Source organism: Chiloscyllium plagiosum, unplaced genomic scaffold, assembly GCF_037043375.1.
Source record: "Chiloscyllium plagiosum isolate Xiang-an unplaced genomic scaffold, Cpla_swu_hap1 HiC_scaffold_44, whole genome shotgun sequence".
Lineage (NCBI taxonomy): Eukaryota > Metazoa > Chordata > Chondrichthyes > Orectolobiformes > Hemiscylliidae > Chiloscyllium > Chiloscyllium plagiosum.
This window is the reverse complement of record NW_028270182.1, coordinates 32602608-32624259: the sequence shown is the minus strand read 5'-3', so window position 1 is coordinate 32624259 and position 21652 is coordinate 32602608.

Sequence of the window (21652 nt, the reverse complement as noted above, 5' to 3'; positions counted from 1 at the left end):
GAGTTTACCACATGTCTGTGTGTCTGGAGTTACATTTAGGCCAGACTAGGAAAGCATGGGAGATTCAATTCGTGAAAGTTCATTGGGGAAAGAGATCAAAGTTTACAATCACCATTTGATGCAAGGTCACTTTTACCATCACCAGATTCGAGATCTTGACATTTTATTCATTATTTTTAACTTCAACCAGCTGCCAGAGCATTATCCTCTATTTCCACAACAGCACCATCACCACATAGGAACCTACCGGAAACCACACTGCGCAGGTTATTTCCCTGCTACTTGACAGCTCTGTTAAAAAATAAAACTCCCACCAATTTGACTATCGTGAAGGGACTGAGGGAGTGTTAAATGGTCCGAATGCAATTATTCACCTATTAGGGGACGGGACATAGTTGACTAATTTTCCACATTGGCAGGGAGATGTCAGAGTTGGAGCTGGAATGAAACAACTTCCCCAGGGGCACAGCTTGTTGTGCAGCACAAGTCTTTTTTCCTATTGCAGGAATCGGGTCATGGCCCATTTGCCTTTGTCGTATCTACTGTGTTCAGCTGTTTTTTCATGTCACGTGGAGCGAATAGAATTGGATGAAGACTGACATCTGTGATTCTGTGGATATCATGGCGAGGATGAGGTGGATCATCCACTCAACACCTCTGGCTGAGGATGGTGCAGATACTACATCCTTGTCTTTTTCACTGATGTGCAGGGCTGTTCCATTATTTAGGATGGAGATATTTCTGGTGTCCTCTTCTCCAGTAAGTTTTTTTAATAGTACACCAACATTTATGTTTGGATGTGGCAAGACTGCAGAGCTTAGATCTGATCTGTTGTTTTTGGGATCATTTCGGCGTCTCTATCAGATGTTAGTTCTGCTGTTTGGAATGAAACCACTCAAAGCGCGATAGCTTTGATGGTTTGTCATCAGCTTTAGGTACTCATGGTTCTGACCTTGGCATGTTCACCAACACTCGTCACTGAACCATCACTCGGCTTGATGGTAATGGTAGACTGATGGAATATCCTGGGGAAAATGATACAGATTATGTTTGAAAACAATCCTGTTTCTGTTGCTGCTGTTGTCTACAGCATCACGTGATAGCCCTGTTTGAGCTTCAATATCTCCAATTCAATTCTACTGACTGTCCCCCAGTTAACATCGAGACCCATTCACCGACCAGCCGTGTACTCAGTGAACGCACCTGGTTTCTGATGTGGTAATATTTCCATTTTCATATTCTCATTCTGCTGATGGTTCTCCTTGGTGTCATGCTTCCAATTTGTTACGTTACTCAAACTCTTTAACATATTCATCTGAATCTTCACCTTTTTCGTAAAGCCATCTTCTGCATTTGCATTGAATGTGTTTCCCTCTGGTTTTCTCCTTGACCATGATTAAGAGCTCGGTGGTGTCAGTGATGCCAGCCTTATGGAGTTTCTGAGCGAATGCATGTGTGCACTTTGCGTTATCGTTCAGTTCCCAGGGTACGGTGCTTCGTGTTGGACAGAGCGTTTGAGAAGCTTTCACACACGGCATTGGAACTTGTTCAAAATCAGAAATTGCTGAAGAAACCAATCACGTCTGGCGGCATCTTCTGTCGTGAATGCAGAGTTAATCTTTCGTGTCCAGTGACCCTCTACAAAGCTGGCAGTTTCTTCAGCAATTTTTGCAGTTTCTATATCCAGTATCCAAAGTTATTTGTTTAATTGAACATTTGTGCTGTGCCTATTCGTTTCTGGAAAAACTCAGCAGGTCTGTCAGAATCTGCAGAGACAGAGAAACAGAGTTAGCGTTACAAGTCCAGTGTGACTTGTTCAGAACTAAAAAGGGTTGGAAACTGGGCTTTTTAATCCCTTGTCGGAGATGGGGGAAGGGTGGCTTGGAAAAGAGGGCATGGCAAAAGATCAACAGGTTGGTAGCAGTAGTGAAAAGAAGATGATGCAAAATGGGTTTAAATTAAATGTTCTCTCTAACTGAATGCAAGATAAAGAAGACACATCCATACAAGGTCATATGGAGAACAGGAGGGATAATGTTGACCATGTGGTATTAAATAGATCTAGATTTATACGTTTTTACAGTATCCATCATCACTGCCTTCACACTAAGGAATTCAGGTGCTTGACTTCTTATTGGCACTTGTAAGAGTTTCATGCTGCCTTAGTTTTGTAACACAGAGAAAAACTAATAGTATGAAGTTTGGGCTGTTTCTTTACCTTTCATTTTTAATATTCTTTCAAATTTGCAGTGCTTATTGTTCAATGTTTGATCTTGAAGTTCATATCAGATGGAGTCTACGAGGTTGAGGGGTGGCATTCTAGAAGTTTATAACATCCTGGGAGGCATGGAGAGGTTGAATAGCCAAGGTCTTTTCTGCAGGATCAGGGAGTTCAAACACAAATGCATAGCTTTAAGGTGAAAGGGGTGGGGGGGACTTGAAAGGGACAAAGGGGCTTTTTTTAACATAGGAGTTGATGTATGTATGGAATGAACTGCCAGAGGAACAGTGGTCGATGCAAGTACAGCTACAATATTTCAAAGACATTTGGACTACCATATAAATGGGAAACGTTTAGAGGCATATGGGCCAAGTGCAAGCTAATGGGATTAGTTTAATTTAGAAAACCTGGTCAGCATGGTCAATTTGTACCAAATGGTCTGTTTGTGCATGATATGACTGTATCATTCTAGAAAGCAAGGAAAATGTACGAAAATATATGATGTTATAAATTGGCAAGAAATACAAAAACAAGCAACATCAGCTTTTCCTTCTACGTTTAAAAAAAAAGGTTGAAGATGTGTGTGAGAGCTCAGGCAGAAGTGAAGTGAGGAAATTACATTGAGGTCATTTGGAGGGTGTGACTGGAGAACTGGCCACAGGGAACAGGCAGATAATTTACACAAATATTTCCGCATGGGGAAAGTACTGTAAGCTTGTCAATGGTATAAACAAAATGGTAATAGGAGGGAAGTTATTGCACTGTCTCTAACAAAAGGAGCAAGGACTTTAACTAACAGATAAGAATAAGGGTAGGCAGGTCAGCAGTAATTAATAGTTAATTTTAAAAGATGTAGTCACAGAGTGACTCGCGGCACTGTGTGAAATATTGCATAACTCTCTGGATTACAGGAGTGTTCCAGTGAAACTGGAGAACCTTCAATGTGGCGCCTGTCTTCAAGAAAGGAATGAGACAGAAGGCAGGAACAATTTAGCCGAACCATTATTGCTGGGAATCTTCTATAGCCTGTTGGTAAGGAAGGAATTGCAAAGCATTTAGTAAAGCTTAATGCAGAGTTGGCATGGTTTTGTGAAGGCAAACTATTTTTATTCTGTAAAATCATACAATTGTTTTTTTTTTTATTTCTGAAGATCCCTGAGAATGTCAAGATTACAGTCATGTGGGAAAAGCACAACAGGTCAGGCAGTATCCAAGGAGCCGGAAAATCAATGTTTCGGGCACAAGCCCTTCATCAGGAATCCCTGAGAATGTGACAAGCAGAATTGATAAAGGGAACTGGTCAACATGAGACTTTGCAGAAATTTTTCACAAGGTATCACAAAATAATCGTTCTGACACAAGAGAGAGGTTCGTAGTATGATGGATAATACATTAGCAAGGAATGACGGTCGGTTAACGTAGAGAAAACGGAGATTCAGGATTAATGGATCTTTATCATAAAGACGTATCTACAGGATTACCACAAATATCAGGCCGATGGCATCAGTTATTTACAATCTATACTGACAGCTTGACGGCGGGAGCTGAGTGCAATATACATCAGAGTTTGTGGATGACACTGAGAACCAAATGGCTGACTGTTATTTAATGAAGAGGACTCCCAAAAAAGGAGCAGTACAAAGGGATTGGAGTGTTCATTTGTATGAACCATAACATCAACATGGTGTTGCAGTAAATAAGTAAGTTGGCTATGAGGCGGGTACCTGGACTGAAAGGGTTGAATTATTGAGTGCATCTAAAATAGTGAGGCAATTATTCATTGTGGTTGAAATGAATGAGGGTGATGTTACTGAATTGTACAAGATACAGAGGGGGCTTGACAAGGCAGATGTTGAGAAGGTGTTTCCCCTGAGTCTCAAACTCGAAGAGGTACATACCGATAAGTAACCACAATTTCAATCTGAGGTGAAAAATTATTTATTCTCTCAGGTCGTGAATGTCTGGAATTCACTAACCCAGAGCGTTGTGGACAGATACAAGGAATTGTGTGGGAAATTGGAGTTCAGCCCTGGAGCTGATCGGCCATGTTCTTATTGAATGAGAGTTCAGACTTGAGGGGCCGAATAGCCGACTCCTGTCCCTATTTCTTACGTTCTTCTGTTATGCTTTTGGAAAGTAACTGGTTATTTTCCTGGAAGTCGTGTTGTACAATGTTGCATTCAGGGAAAGGAGAGGTTCCGTCTGAGTTAACCCTGGGTGGGGTATGGGGGCTGTATTCACAGCAATTCCAGAGCAGAAGTTGCAGAGTGGGGAAGTCTGGAAAAAGGGATTGGGGGTGGGGCTCACTTCTTGACGCAGCCTGGAATTTACAAGTACATTACCGAAACTGCACCTAACCATCAGAATGACCTCGATCTGCTCCTGTGTAGCATTTCTAAAGGGCTGAATACAACATCAGAACACAGGGCAAAGGGACATGAGGGAGTCATAAGGCCCTTTGACACTACTCCACCAGTAAATAAGGTCGTGGCTCATCTCATTGTGTTCCCATCTACACTTTTGTCTCCATGCACCATTATTCCTGATTCACCTGTCTATGGAATGTCAGAAGATTCAGCCCTCCCAAACTTCTGGGAAAGATAATTCCCACTTGAATGAAATCCCACTTTGTGAATTTCTCCTCACTCCGGTTCAGACTGAGGTTAGAGGGTGTCACCAGTTTCCTTTTCTCGTCCCGCTCCTCCACTGATCACAACACATTTTAAATGCAATTACTTTGGTGATAAGGCCGATGCTAAAGCTCTCAGACGGGGTCAGGCTCAGTGATAGGAACAAGTCAGGAAGATTTCTTTCATCAGCCACAGGCAACGAATAGGGCTGATGGAGCAGCATGGTGGATGTGTGGTTAGCACTGCTGCCTCATATCAGCAATATGCTGAGCTGAATTCAATTTCGTGTGACACTGTATGTGGAGTTTGAACATTCTTCCCGAGGTCTGTGTGCGTTTCTTCACAGTTCGCCAGTTCCCTCCCACAGTCCAAAGATGTTGATGTGCAGCTTAGAGTGATTGGCCATGCTAACTTACCCCGAGTGACCAGGGATGTGTAGGTTAAGTGAGTTAGTCATGGGAAATTCAGGGTTACATGGATTGGGTAGGGGGACAGGTCTGGGTGCGGTACTGTTCGGAGGGTTGGTGTGGACTCGATGGGCAGAATGTCCTGCTTCCACACTGTAGGGGTTCTATGACAAAGACATCAAGTTTGGACTATACAAACATTCAGTGGCTATCTGCCTGATCCACTCGCGTCAAGGTCTCGTATGTTTCAATAAGATTATCTCTCATCCACGAGTAGCCTTTTAAAGCTGTCATAATGTAAACCCTTCATCCCTGGAATAAGTGAAGTGAAACATCTCTGAACTGCTTCCAAAGTAACTATATCCTTTCTCAGATGAGGAGACAAAACAAAACGAATCTTACACAGCGATGAGTCGGTTTATATTTGCTTTCTCAATGTAGTGAGTCTTTGGAACACTCTTCCTCGCAGTGCACTGGAGGCAGAGATATTGAATATTTCTGATGCAAGGTTCACGAATCATAACGGAGCTAAGGATTATCGAAGAGTGGGCAGCAATGTGCTGTGTGGGGAAAAGGTAGACAGTGGTACCGAATGACACGGCTCCAGAACATCCAGGAATATAATGAGACTATAACATCGATAGAGTGTTAAGGGGGGTCCCAGATAGCGGCAACTTTGTGAATCCCACTTTGTGAATTTCTCCTCACTCCGGTTCAGACTGAGGTTAGAGGGTGTCACCAGTTTCCTTTTCTCGTCCCGCTCCTCCACTGATCACAACACATTTTAAATGCAATCACTTTGGTGATAATGTCTGCTTTGTGGGCTCTGTATCACAGCACTGGCAATATGGTGGTCTAATTCACGCTACCCCAGTCATTTACTTAAACTTCAACACTAAAAGAGCGACAGAATGTATACTAATCTTGGTTTGTCAAGAGGAAAAGATAATACACGGGAAAGATTAGAGTAAGTCCCAACACGCGGTGCAACCATCAGAAGCATCGAGAATGCGTGAGACCGCAGCTGCAATCCCCCTCTGCTAGTTTGATGAACCCGGTTACTCACCAGGCCTTGGTCACTGAAATGATTGAAGCCATGATTGAAAAAAAGTTTAGCAGTATGCTAGACCCGCTCTCAGCTGTGCTCCAAAAACATGCCCAGCAACTTGACAGCCTTGAAAACAAACGGATGAGGTCGAGCTCCAAACTGCGGTGGCAGAGACTGCAATCGATACCTCTATGGAGCAGATCCTGGTCCTTGAAAAACAGGTCCATACTTAACTGAACGAAGTGACGACCTCGAGAACATGGGCTGGATGAAGAATGTTCACATGGTCGGTCTTCTGGACCAGACGGAAGGTGGTCGGCCGATGAGTTTTTTGCGAGAACCGGCTGCCGCGATTCCTTCTCTTCAAAGCTGAAGAGGGACGGTGAAGAGTAAGACAGTTCATCTGGTTGCAGCGCGCAGGTCAGACTTAGTCTAACGTCCTCGCTCTGTCCTTGTGCGATTACAAAGATTTATAGAAGCTTCCAGAACACAGGGAAAAGATTCTAGAAGGGCTCCAGTTTTATGTTCTTTCAGGTCTTTTCAGCGGCAGTGATTCAGAAAAGAAAATTTTTGATGACATCAAGAGAACACTAAGGGAGCTTGAGATTCAGTATTCCTGAAGGAACCCAGCTGTGCTTCGTATTTCTTTTAGTAGATCCACGCAGTCGTGGATCTTTCAAGAGATCCACTGGCTCTCCAGAGAAAGTGAAAACTTTGTGGACACTTTAAAGTAGGCTTGATGCTTGAAAGGATATCGACAATCATGTTTATTTTATTTAAAGAAAGTTTGATGTATGTTTCTGGTATTAGCCAGTATTAAATTAGAGTCGTGGATGGGTAAAGTATACACTTTTAACTTCTTCATTAATATTACTACTCATTTTCCTCTTGCTTCGCTGGAGTATCGGGTGTGGTTCAACCTGGAGAGAGTTAAGAAGGTGGTCATGATGACTGAATACCTACCTAAAGGTATTAATCTCGTTTTTTGTGATTAAATGCTCTGGATGCAGTATTGATAGTGGAGCACATGATTAAGATTTGCGACTTGTAAGTGCCCTCAGTGGGCGATGGTGGTGGTAAATGCCCTTCCCGAGTGCCATTGGCAGATTGTATCCTGTTTGTTTTTTTCGGTTTTATATGTATTTAGTTTTGGAAAGTTTTGAGAACTTGTTAGTTGTAGTAGCTTTAGGTTGTATGGTTTTCAGGCTCTATGCGACTTTTTTTTATTGATGCTCAGCGATTTGTAATTCGAGTTTATCCTCTCTGGAGTTCAAATGTTGTTTCAGTGTATTATGCCTGATGTTGTGCTTAGATGGTGTACCTGGAACATTAAGGAGAACCATTCGCGAGTCAAGAGGAAAAAGGTATTTTCTAGTGTTAGAAAGGAGAGGGTGGATATTGTCCTATTACAGGAGATGCATCTTGATGACAAGGAACATTTGACATTACAGCAGGGTGCATTTGATCAGGTTTATTTCTCGTCTTTTAAAACTACGAGTAGGGGGAAGCCATACTGGATAGGAAAAAAAATCAAGTATTTCAAATTTGTGTCAAATTCAGTCTTATTTCAAATCTGGGGACTCTTCATCAGAACAGTTTTTTTTTGTTTCTGATCTCCAGTAGCTGTTTGTTTTAGATCAGCAATTGTCTTGCATGCTGCAGGATTAATGGACAACTTGATATAGGAAGGAGGGGAAGGGGTGAGGACAGAAGTGCAGAGAATGTGTCAGTCACAGCTTAAGGCACAGTCCACCAGAATGTGCATCCTAGGGTAAACGTAAAGGAAGGCTTGTTGGAAGCACCCCACTAATTCGAAATCATCTGAACAGATGTGACAGTTCCGGAGAAAGTGGGAGAGAGCAGTCCCTCTCACAGCTAGTCATTGGGTGGCACAGTAGCTCGTACTGTTGCCTCCCAGCACCAATGACCTGGGTTCGATACCACCCTTTGGTGACTCTCTGTGTGGTGTTTGCACCTTCTCCACATGTTTGTGTGGGGTTTCTTTGGGTGCTTGGTTTTCCTCCACCGTCCAAAATTGTACAGGTTATGCTCAGTGGCCTCACTAAATTGCCCCGCAGTGTCCAGGGATATGTAAGTTAGGTGGATTGCCTGTGGGAAATGTAGAGTTACCGGGTTATTCCATGTGATCCAACCATGCTTAACAGTTTACCACGCAGAAACGTTTTGAATGTCTTAATAAAGTCCATATTCTATTCCACAGTTCTATTTTTGTGCCGTCATCACTATTATTCGTCACTTCTTTAATAAACTAAATCAAATTAGTGAGACAAGATTTCCCACACGCAAAGTCATGTTGACTATCGCTAATCGGAATTTACCTTCCCAAACACAAGTAAATCCTGTCCCTCAGAATCCCCTCCAACAACTTACCCATCAATGACAACAGGCCCACCGGTCTATAATTTCCTCACTTTTCCTTACCAACTGTTCTTAAACAGTGGCACAACCTTACCTGTGTCTGTCCATGATAAATATATCTCAGCCAGTTATCAAACAATGGCTTCCCTAGCTTCCCATCAGATTCTGGGGTACACCTGATCAGGTCATATAACACAGATCAGCGCAACACAGTACAGGCCCTTGAGCTGTTGATGTTGTGCCGGCAGTTTCTCTTACTCTAAGATGAGACTAACCTATGTGTCCGTCATTGTACTTAATTCCAAGTGCCTATCCAAGAGTCACTTAAAAGGTCAGAGGGAGTTATGCACCTTAATGCATTTTAAGACGGCCAGCTCCTCATCTTCTGTAATATGGACCCTTTCCAAGATATCACCATTAATTTCCCAAGTTCTCTAACTTCCATATACTACGCCACAGTAAATACTGATGCAAAATATTTATTTAGTATCTCACTAATCTCCTGTAGCTCCACACATAGGTCACTTTGCTGATCTTTAAAGGACCGTGTCCTCTCCCTAGTTACTCTTTTGACCTCAATGTATTTGTAAAATCTCTATGGATTGTCCTTTACCTTATTTCGAAAGATATTTTGTGCCCCGTTTACCCTCCTGATTTCCCTCTTGAGTATAAGCCTTCAGCTCTGGTTCTCCTCGATGGATTCACTCGATTCCTACTGTCTATACTTATCACATTCTTCCGCCCTTTTCTTCAACACAACATCAATTCCGCTCGCCATCGAGCATTCCCGACACCTACCAGCCTTGCATTTCTCATGAACCGGAACATACTCTTTCTAGACTCTGTAATCTCATTTGTGAAGGCCTCCCACTTTCCTGCCATGAGATTCTCCCAAGCAGATTTTGAAATTGCCAATTTAAAACGTTCAAAGTTGGCCTGATTCAATTTAGAACTTTACAATTTATGTCAGGACTGTTCTTCTCCATAAGTATTTTAAAACTGGTAGTTACAGAATAACAGGCTCAATAAATAGAATGGCCTCCTCCTGTCCCTCTGGAACAGACTCAATAGGCTGAATGGCCTCCTCGTGTCCCTCTGCAACAGACTCGAGAGGCTGAATGGGTTCCTCCTGTCCCTCTGCAACATACCCAAGAGGCTTTATGGCCTCCCACTGTCCATCTGCAACAGGGTGGAGAGGCTGAATGGTCTCTTCCTGTCCCTCTGTAACAGATACATGGGGACAGAATTACCTTTTCCTGTTCATGAGCAGCAATCTCAATGCTCTTAATGATGTGACAAGGAGCAGAACTGCACAACGCCAATGAGCAACAAATATGGTACACTGGTCTATTGTGTCTGGAAGTGTTCCCACTAGTCACCTCATGCAGCTGGTCTGTTTATTTATCACTCTCTCCCTTTATAAACAGTATAGTAATAAAAAGAGTCCTGCAGTGTTCTTGCACTACTCCCACATACACAGAAGAAAGAATAAGAAGATTGAAAGATTTATGGTCTATCCCTAAGCAACGCCCATATATTCAACCTAGACTGAGTAAATGTTCCCTTTTATTGGGATAGGAATAGTGACGTAAGGAAGGGGTTAACTGAGCCTGTTTGTTCAGTGACTGTGATTAATGCCAGTCTCCATGGACTGTAATTATCCCAGTGGAGGGGTTTCATGTTTTCATGATAAATGGGTTCCGTTTAATGTGCTATTCCACAGTACGAGTGGAAGCACCACCGACAGCATTAACAAAGATTGGCAGCTCAAGAGAGGCATTGGAGAGAGATCAGAATCTGAGCACAAGTGGCTGGAATGTTCCAACAATGAATCAGAATCTGAGAACATTCGACTGGAATGTTCCAACAATGTTTCACAATCTGAGAACATTAGGCTGGAATGTCTCAATAACGGACAGGAGTTTTTATTGGGATGTTTGGCTTCTTTCTAAATATTATGCTCAAAGCCCATTATCGTGGCGGATCGAACATGCACTTTACATTATTAAATATTTTTATTATCCAATCTTGGCTTTCGTTGGTGTCCCTGGTAAGTCTCAATATTCAGTCATTAATTGTATAAATCATGATTGACTGTAATACTGTCCTTTCATTGACTCTACTATCATTGTCGCTGTTATTGTTCCTGCTGAGACTCTAAATCGAGATGTTCACTTTACAAACCACTACTAACTGCAGCAAGGAACTTGTTAATTCACTCTCTCCCTCCTTGCGTCTGGCAGGGTTACTCATGGGTCTCCATGTTGACCTGTCCAGTTTCAATTGTGAAACATGATTCATTGTATCACTACCCTTGCTGTTTAAATATTGAAAGCATTGAGGTCACTATGTTCTGTTCTGGTTACAGACTGCACTTCGTTCCTCTGACTACATCCTATACCCGGTCAATACTGAGGCTGAAATAGACAGATGACAACAGTGGTGATCCCTTTGGCCATGAGACAATTCCCGACATCATACCCTGACCATACCTATTTGTAACTTTTGATAACTCCAACATATACTTCACTGGCTCATCCCATCTGCTGTTTGAACCATGAACTGTGAAATACAGTCTTAAAGATGGCATTCATCTGTTGTTGACACTCACAGCTTCAATACTGCAGAATCAAATCTGAGTCAATACTCCATGGCTTGTAACTGAAATCACACACAAATGCCCAGGTTGGGCAGATAGTCTGGTTTACTGAGCAGTTCACTGGCAAGTCTGCACTGCTCTCTACGCCGGATAGATAGTCTGGTTTACTGAGCAATACACAGGCTTAGCCTGCAGAGCTCCCCATGCTGGGCAGATTGTCCAGCTTACTGAGCAATACACTGGCATGGTCTGCATAGCTCTCCACGCTGGGCTGTTGTCTTGTTTCAGTTTATAGTGTCTGGGTTTGTTCTCTGATGCAGATTGTGAATTTGATGCAATAAATGATGTCATCTTATCTGGTAGTGTCTTTATTCATTCTTGTGATTGGACCCTCCACGGTCTCACTCCTCCAGTTAGTCCCACTGCCCTGTCTTTTTCCCCATATTTCACCAATGTGCCCTATTTCTATCTTAATTACCTGTTTCTATCTTTAATGTGATTTTTTTCTGTCCCTCCATATCTTTCGCTTGCCTTGGGTTTGGCTCCCTCGTGTATTGAGTGCTGACATTGTGGAACTCAGAAACAATAAGTGTGTGTGGGCTATCACTTTACCGTATGTCCCATGTTCCATGTTATATATGCAATTCTGCAATGCTCTTGCACGACTCCCACATACATGGAAGAAAGAAAAAAGGTTGACAGTTTAATGATCCATTTTGGACAGGAAGGATTCAGCAGCTTTGACTCACGTCTTTGAAATTTGTCTGTGCCTATCCACTGAACGCCTGTGTTTGTCCCTCTCAGCTAATCGTGTGGTCAGTAACACGACGAAGCCCCTCGAATATTTTTGTAAAGGAGCAGGCATTGAACTTGCATCGGAGGCTGAGGGGTGGACTTATAGAGGATTGCAAAATTATGAGTGGCATGGATAGAGTTAATAGACTTCCCTGGGTTCGGGGCGTCCAGAACGAGAATACATAGGTTTAGTGTGAGAGGGAAAAGATATAAAAGCGACCTAAGGGGCAACATTTTCACACAGTGTTGTACATGTATGGAATGAGCTAACGGAGGAAGCGGTGGAGTCTGGTACAATTGCAACATTTAAGACACATTTGGATCGATATATGAATAGGAAGCGTTTGGAGGGATATGGGCCGTGTGCTGGCAGGTGGGAATTGATTGGTTTAGCTATCTTGTCGGCGTGGACAGGTTGGACAGAAAGGTCTGTTTCCATGCTGTACGTCTCCATTACTCTATGAAGACCTTCTGACTGACTCCTGTTATTCAAACTTTAGTGGAGGTTTTGAGGATGATTTGCTGGAGGTTGTGCTGTGAGCTGCCCCATACATTCAGGGAAACCTGAGGAATCGATGACCAATTCTGGATGGAGCATGGGGACTGTAGTTATAGTATCTGGGTCTGTCACATGAACAACAAATGGAGCAGAGGCTGCAGAGTGTGGAAGCTCTGAAACCACGGACTGGGTGTGTGTGGGGAAAGGGATCTGCCAAATCTGTCTGTCTTAACGAGGTCACAGACACCTGTCACCCTTGCACATGTACATACACACATACATGCTCTTCCTCTCTCACACATACACATATACACGCTCTCTCTCTCACACTCTTCCCCCACCTCCATGCATTCACACACCGCATTTCTCACATGCACACACACATAAATCTGTGGGGTGAATTTGAATTTGCAGACTTGCATTTGCAAATGCATTCTATTTTGTTTAAAAATAGCATGCACTTTGTAGGCAGTCAGTCAATATGGCATTTTATAAAGTTCTGCCTTCGAAATAAAACCCGTCTGCTTCCAGAGTACAACACAGATAGACTCCAAACAAAATCTTTTCTGGTTTTGTTCCAGGGAGGTCACATCTTCGCAAACATAATAGATTTATTTGTGGAACTGAAAATTGATAGTGAGGAAAAGGCTGTAGATGTTATACAATGGACTTCGGTAAGGTTTTTGATGAGATAAGCAGATGGGGAAGGTGAAGTTGCAAGGGGTCCAGGGTCTATACTTGCTAAATGGATGGAGAACAGGCTGGGCAGCAGCAGACAGAGAGCAGCAGTGGAAGGGACCACTATTGTTTATGATACACATAAATGAACTAAAGGAAGGTAAAGGAGGTCTGATTAATAAGTTTGCAGATGGCACTACGATTGGTGGAGTAGCAGAAGGTGAAAGGGACTGTCAGATAATGCAGCAGAAAATAGATAGATTGGAGAGTTGTGCAGAGAAATGGCAAATAGAGTTCAATCTGGACAAATGCGAGATGATGCATTTTGGAAGATCCAATTCAAGAGTGAACTATAGGGTAAATGGAAAATAGGCCTTGGCAAAATTGATATACAGAAAGATCTGGGTGTTCAGATCCATTGTTCCTTAGAGGGTGAGGTCGATAGAGTGTTAAAGAAGGCAGGATAATTTATTGTAGAGAATAGAAAATTGACAGGGAGACATTATGTCTGCCTGCACGGACGAAGATCCAGAAAATCTACCAGAAATACCATAGGACGTTTGTAACTAAACACTAAAATCATCCATACTAGTGACGTGGTAGTATATGACAACATACATGGATTAGGGATTGATAAGTCTAACAGACCAGATGTACTTCATACTGCAATTTCAGAGAAAGCAGCAATGCACAGATGGATTCTATTGTGGATGACTGTATTTATCCATATTCAATTTGAAAGGATATAAATGCATTCCAACGATTTAAGAAGGGAAGAAGAGGGAGAGTGGAAAACTACAAATCAGTTTACTTGTCATCTGCAGTAAGTAGTCCTTTGCAATCTATCATAACGAATGTGATATCGGACACTGAGAAAGTAATAGCAAACTTCAAGAAATTATTCTGCATTTATGAAAGGGAAGTTACAATTTACAAACGTTTTGTTTGAAGATATATCTTGTAGACCTAAACATGGAGAAGCAGTGGATGCGATACAGTCAGATATTCAGGAGGATTTTTAATCAGCACAAATAGTAAGTTAGCAGAAAACATTAAAGCAAAGGGTATTGGGAGGAACATACATAAACAGGGAAGGTAAAATTAAGTTTACCTTCATTTAAAGGGAATCCGAATACAGACGATGAAGGGTCAACTGGACTAAAAGCGTTAACTTGCTTTCTCTTTACGGATGCTGTCTGACTTACTGTCTAGCATGTGTTAGTTTCAGTACAGATTCCAGCTTCTGCAGTAATTTGTTCCGACTAGCAGTAAAAACATTCTGCACTAGTTACACAGAGTGCTGCTGAGACTGTACCTGGTGTATTGTATACAACTTTGATGTCTGATATAAATAAAATATAGTGATCCCATATATTGAATGGACATTGTCTAGATTAATCCCTCAGATACCAAGGTTTTCTGCTGACGAAACTTGGCCTGAGATCAAGGCGGGAATCTGTGAATCTGGTGAACATGATAGATTGATATGTGAGAACTTCATGTCTGTTTTACTTGGGAGAAGGACGATGTAGGGACAGAATTCGAGAAGATGGACTGAGAGGCTCTTGAGCAGATTTATGTAAGATGTGTAGAGGTCTTGACAGTTTTGGCTGGTATAAAATTGGACACGTGTCTAGGTGCAGATCAGTTACATCACAGTCTGCTGTTGGAGACAAGGGATGAAAGGCGCTGATGCAAATGTTTAAATACAATCTGGTCACAGGTAAGGTGCCGAGGACTGGAGAACACCCTTTATGGGAAGGGTCGTAGAGACTGACCAGGAACTACAGACCAGTGAGTAGCAGATCAGTGTACGAGAAACTATTGCAGAAAATAGGTGGTTGTCGAAAACTGTTTGTGTGTCAGTGCTGTGTCCCTTATTCCTTGTGATATTCATAAATGATATAGATGTAAACTTGAAGGGGCATGGGGTGAGTGTAATAATTAAGTTTGTGTTTGACACATAATTACTCAGGTGGTTGGCAGTGAGCAGGAAGATACCGATGGAATGGTCAGATGGGCAGATCAGTGGCAGATGGAATGTAACCCTGATAAATATGAGGTGATGCACTTTGGAAGAAGGAACCAGACATGGGAGGACTCAATTAATGGCAGCAGACTCGGAAGTTCAGAGGGTGCTTCTCCACACATCCCGGAGTGTGACGGGACTGGGTAATAGATTAGTTAAGAAGTAATTGGACAGTAGGCGTAGCACTTACTAATCGAGACATAGATTACAAGAGCTATATAGCACTTTGGTTAGGCCAAGATGGAATATTGTATGCAGTTCAGGGATCCACATTACAGGAAAGATGTGATTGCACTGAAAGTGGCACAGAGGAGATTCACCAGGATATTCTGTGGAATGGAGCATATCAGCTATGGAGAGAGGCTGGATATGCTCGGGTTGTTTACTTTGGAGCAGAGGAGACTGAGGGGAACGTGATTCAGAAGGGTAAGATTACGAAGGGCATGGACAGGGTGGATAGACAGCTATGGTTCCTTGAAGTCAGAGGGTCAAGAACAAAGGAGCAAACTTTTAAAGTGAAGGGTTTGAGGTTTAGAGAGGATTTCAGGATGGTCTTTCACCCAGAGGATGTTGGTATCTGGAATGTACTTTTTGAGAAGCCAGTTGTGGGTCATCTCACAGCCCGTTAAAAGGTACGTGGATCAGCACTTGAAGTGTCATAACACTGACGTCTATGGGCCTGATGTATGAACGTATGAATAATATAGTTTGTACTGTATTTCTGACTCTACAGAGTATGCTTCTGTGATTGCATGGCTGTGGAAGGTCAATTACTGAGCAGCTTTAGACAGGAAATGATGGGCTTATGAAGCGTACATTAAAAAGAGTGAAATGTAAACGCTTCTCAACATGCAGTACACCAAGGTGAAATGTTAGAGAAGGTCATTGTAGCTCCCTTACATGCTGAAACCAGAGAACAGAGAACATGATAATGGCAGGACTATGAAGGAACCACTTCTGTTCTGCCTTCACAAAAGAAAACACTTGAAAAAGTAAATTCCAAGCACTGCTCAATCTACGGAGAAAAAGTAAATAGAATCAAATCTGTACAGAAACAGTTTTGGAGAAATTATTTTAACTGAAATGATAACTGGTCAGTTATCCCAGTTCAGTTCCTCTGCTTTGGTTTGTTTAGTCTGATTTTCCGCAGTCTGGCTGTTTTCTTAAAGCAGGTAGCAGTTGTGAAGCTCCCGGACCCAAAGAAGCATGTCCATGTTGTTCCTCCCTCGCTCTGACATCTCTCCTGTAAGAAACTGAATTTGCTTTTTTTTTCCTTTCGGTTTTGCCTTGGGGTGGTTATGGGGATTATATCAAGTACTTGGAACACTATCATTAAGTTGGGATAATCTGTTGGGTTTTCAGATAGGTTAAGTTATTCTGTATTGTATCCTGTTTTGTTTGCGTCTCACTCAGTAATCTTGCAAAGACATTCTGGTTTGTTTAAAAGTAAGTGATTTGACCAGCTGCATCACTCCTGGAATATCCGCCTTACACGTTCTTAAGTCAACGAGCAAACGTTAGGTCTGTGCTACTTCCTTGAAATGATTTGAGGGGGTCTGTCCTGGCCCATAACAGTGTGTAACAGCTATATCTAATAGACTGGCATGGGTTGAGAATAGGAGAGCTGACAGGAAAAAGAAAATCAGTATAAACCGTTCCATATATTTTGCAGTAGAAAGCAATGTCAAGCCGGATAATCCAGGAATTGATGTTTGGGCCCCATCTATTCACAAAACAGATCAAACATGTGTTCATAGCTATTAAATGTAACCTTTCCAAATCTGCTGATGGTACCAAACTGAGTGGGTGAGGAGAATATAAAAAAGATTCAAGGTGATTGAGACAAGTGGACGAAATGGTAAAATACATGGCAGATGAAGAACAATGTGGATAGACGTAACATTGAGCAATTTGGTTGGAAAAATAGACACACAGGCTAGCATTTCAAAAGGAATCAATGTAAAAAAGTTGCTGCATGAAGATACTTATGTGAACACTTTTGTTGACTTCTTCACCAAACTCCAAGGTCCAAGCAGGGCAGTGAGTTCTGAAGCCAGAAGTCAACACTGGGATTGATATTGGCACACTGACCAGTATACTTAGACCCACCAAGTGTGAAGCTCTATCATTGAAAAGGATCGCGATCTCCTTGTACACCAGTCACAGAAAGCAATACTGCTGCAACAGAAAGCAGGTAGGAAGATAAATAATGTGTTGACCTTCATTTCCGGGGTTTGAGTCCAGATGTGTCTTACTGCAGCTTCACAGGCCCTTGGTGAGTCCCCATCTCGAACATTGTGCAATATTGTGTGCAGTATTGGTCTCCTTACCTAATAAAGCACAAATCCGACATTGAGGGAGTGCAGGGAAGGATGATCAGACTGATCTCTGGGATGACAGGCTTGTTGTAGGAGCAGAGTTTGAGGCGACTGGGCCTATATTCCATGGATTTTAGGAAAATGGGTGGAGATCTCAGTGAAATATATAAAAGTCTGAAATGGTGAAACAGATTGTCTGCACGGATGATAATTCCACGGGCTGGGACGTCGATAACAAGGGTGACAGTATTAGGTACAGGTAGGCCACTCTGCATTGAGATGAGAATAAATGTCTGCACTTGCAGACTCGTAAACCTGGGGAATTCTGTCCCACAGAAGACTGTGGAATCTAAGGCACTGAATATAAATAAGGATATCTAGACACTAAAGGGGTGAAGTTGCAGCAGGAGTATAGTGGGGAAATACAGGATCAGTCATTGTTATATTGAATGGGAAAGCAAAATTGACGGACCAAAGTTCCTACTTCATATCTTTCTGATATATGATCACTTCAAAGTATATACAGCATATAGTGCTAGGGAAAGGTTAATTGAAGAGTTGTTTGGCCAAAACCTAGAGTGGGGAAGACTCAATGTGTTGAAAGGCCTACTCATTTCGCGACGTTTCTGTGCAGTCTGTGGGAAAGCTCTGTTATTGTTGTCATAAGCTCTCAGATGTAAGGAAGGAGGTCTCTGCATTGTCGCCAGGATTGTGCTTCCTATTCCCTTTTCCGATAGAGAGGTTGGTGCCAGGTGTTATCTCATTTTTATCCTTTAAGACTTCGGAGAAGTTTGATAAAACGGCCTTGCTTGGCCGCTTCAGAGACTATTGAAGAGTTTAGAACATGTCTGTGTGTCTGGAGTCACTTGTTGGATCGACCAGGAAAGCACGGGAGGTTCATTTCCTGAGTGTACATTGGGGAAGCAAATTTACGTTGACAATGTACATGCACTTCAAGGTCAATATTACTGGCACCAGATTTCAGAACCCAATATTTTATTAATTGTTTCTAACTTCCACCAGCTGCCAGAGCATTATTCTGGTCTGAATTACTAATTCAGAAATGGGAACCAGTGAGAAGGTCAGAGTTATTCCTCCGGAAAGAATAGGAATATTTCCACAGCAACACCGTCTCTACATGGGGGCCTATCGGACACAGCACTATGCACGTTATATTTGTGCTGGTCAATAGCTCTGTCAAAGGAATTCCCACCAATTTGATTATTGTGATGGGACTGAGGGGGTGGTGATTGGTCAGATTGTAATTATTCTCCTTTTAGGGGACACTTTTGTGTAATTTTCCACATTGCCAGGGAGATGTCAGAATTGGAGCTGGAATGAAACAGCATCCACAGAGACACGGCTTGTTTTGCAGCACAAGGCTTCAGTCCGATTACAGGAATGGTGTCAGGGCCACTTCCCTTTGTTGCATCTACTATGTTCAGCTGTTTCTTCATGTTTCGTGCTGCGAATCGAATTGTTTGAAGACTGGCATCTGTCATTCTGTAGGGATTATCCAAGCAACACTTCTGGCTGAGGATGGTGTATACACTGCATCCTTGTCTTTTACACTGATGTGCAGGAAGGTTCCATTTTTTTCACGGAATGGTAAAGCGATAGCCAAGTGGTTTTGCTGCCGATGTGTTAGTCTAATAACCCCAGTAATGTTCTGGTGACCTGAGTTTGAATGCTGTTACGGTACATGATGGAATTCAAATCCAATAAATGTTTGGGTTTAGAGTTTAATGATACTTATGAATCAATTGCTGATTGTGGGGGAAATCGATTTGATTCACTGATGTCCTTTAGGGAAGGAAACTGCCATCCATACCTGCTCTGTCCCACATGTAATTCCAGACACACAGCAATGTCATTGACTTTTAACAGTCCTCTGGGCAATAAATGCTGACCTAGTCAGCGACGCCCTAATCCCAATGAACATTGTTTTCAAATAATATTTGTGGAGTCATTTTCTCTCGTCAGTTGTTCCATGCCCCATTTCCATTTCTGACTGGATGTGACAGGACTGCAGAGCTTCGATCTGATATGTTTGCTCTGTAATCATGTTGCCCTCTCTATCAGATATTAGTCCTGCTGTTTGGAATGTAAGTACAGTTGTCAGTGTGATAGCTTTAAATGGATTATCATCAATTTTAGGTACACATGGTTCTGACCCTGGTATATTCAAGCACAATCGTCAATGAAACATCGATCCGGTAATGGGAATAATAGACTGAAAGATTAGACTGGGCAAAACATTACAGGTTGTAACTGAATCCAATTGTCCTTCTGTCCAGCTGTGATCTACAGTACCACATGAATTTCCAGGTTTGAGCTGCAATTTCTGCAATGCAATTCTGCTGTCTGTCCCCCAGTTCACACCGAGACCCATTCATCCATCATCCTGTGACCTACCCAGTTTACTGATGTGCTAATACTTCCATTTTAATATTCTCATTCCTCTGAGTGTCTGTCCATGGTGTCACACCTCTTACTTGTCATGTTTCTGAAAACCCCTAAATATTTTCCGTGGGGCAGCACCGTGGCTAAGTGGTTAGCGTTGCTGCCTCACAGCGGTGGGGACCCAGGTCCGAAACTATCCTCTGGCAACTGTCCTGCACATTTTCCCTGTGTCTGTGTGAGTTTTTTTCCGCATGCGCCGGTTCCCTCCCACAATCCAAACATGTGCAGGTTATTGATCTTGCTAAACTGCTGATAGTGTTCAGGAATGTGCAGGTTAGGTCCATTAGTCACGAGTAAATATAAGATAGGGCAATGGGTCTGGTTGGTTTAATCTTCACAGGATTGGTGTGGACTTGGTGGGCCGAAGGACCTGCTTCCACACTGTAACGATTGCAATTCTGATGTTCATCTGAATCTTTTCTGTCCAATCGTGCCACGTTCGGTTTTAACATTGTAACTGTTCTCTCTGTTTCTCTCAATGGCCTTGATTAAGAACTCTGTAGTGTCAATGATGCCAATCTTATGTAATTTCAGAACCAATGAACTTGTACATCTTGCGTTGTTGTTCACTTCCCAGTGTATGGTGCTCCATATTGGACAGGGAGTTTGAGCATCTTTGATACACGTATTTCAAGCTGTTCAAAATCAAATTTTGCTGGAGAAACTAAGCAGGTCTGGCAGCATCTATGAAGACAGAGAAATAGGCAGTGTTTCAAGTCCAGCTTGACCCTTGTTCAGAATTGAAAAGGACGTTTTAATCCCTTGACAAAAGTGGACGAGGAATGATGGTAAACAGCATGTGGAGGTGCAATGTCACAGAGGAGGGGCTTTTGATTGTGGTGAAAGAGAAACAGATGTAAATTGGGTGTATATTAAAGTGTAAATGGGAGAAATGGTTTCTCTCTACTGAGTGCAATACAATAAAGACATAGACAAGATCGTAGGGAAACCAGGAAGCAGAATGTATGAATAATGGAGAACAGCCATAATGAGTTCAGACTGTGTAGTTATGGAAATGAATGTTAACTCCAACGGGCTGTAACGTACAATGCGTAACGTGAGGTGTTACTCGAGCTTGGGTTGTGCTTCATTGGAACATTGCAGCAGCGCAGGACCGAAATGTCAGCATGAGAGCAAGGAAGGTTATTGAAATGGGAAGCAGTGAGAAGGTCAGAGTTATTCCTCCGGAAAGAGTGGGAATATTCCTCAGTGCAGTCTCTGTTTGGTCGAACCAGTGCAAACGAGACTGCATTGTGAGCAGCAATGACAGGAGACTGGATTGAAAGAGTACAAATGAAATGTTGCTTCACCTGGGAGGTGCGATTGAGTCAATCTCCACTGATCATATGTTCAGCCACATGCAGAAGTTCCACCTGAATGATTGAATAGAACCAGACATCGAAATTGAGGATTCCTGTCTCACATCTGGTCTGAGTCGTGATGTGGAATTATACCCAGAGGAAGGTCAGTGGGTATACATGGGCAGACATTCAAGCAGATATCCCATAGTGCTCAGAAAGTATTGTTTCTGTTCGAAAAGTAGGATTCGAAAGCAGATGAGCCACCCGTGGTTCACAAAGTCTGTC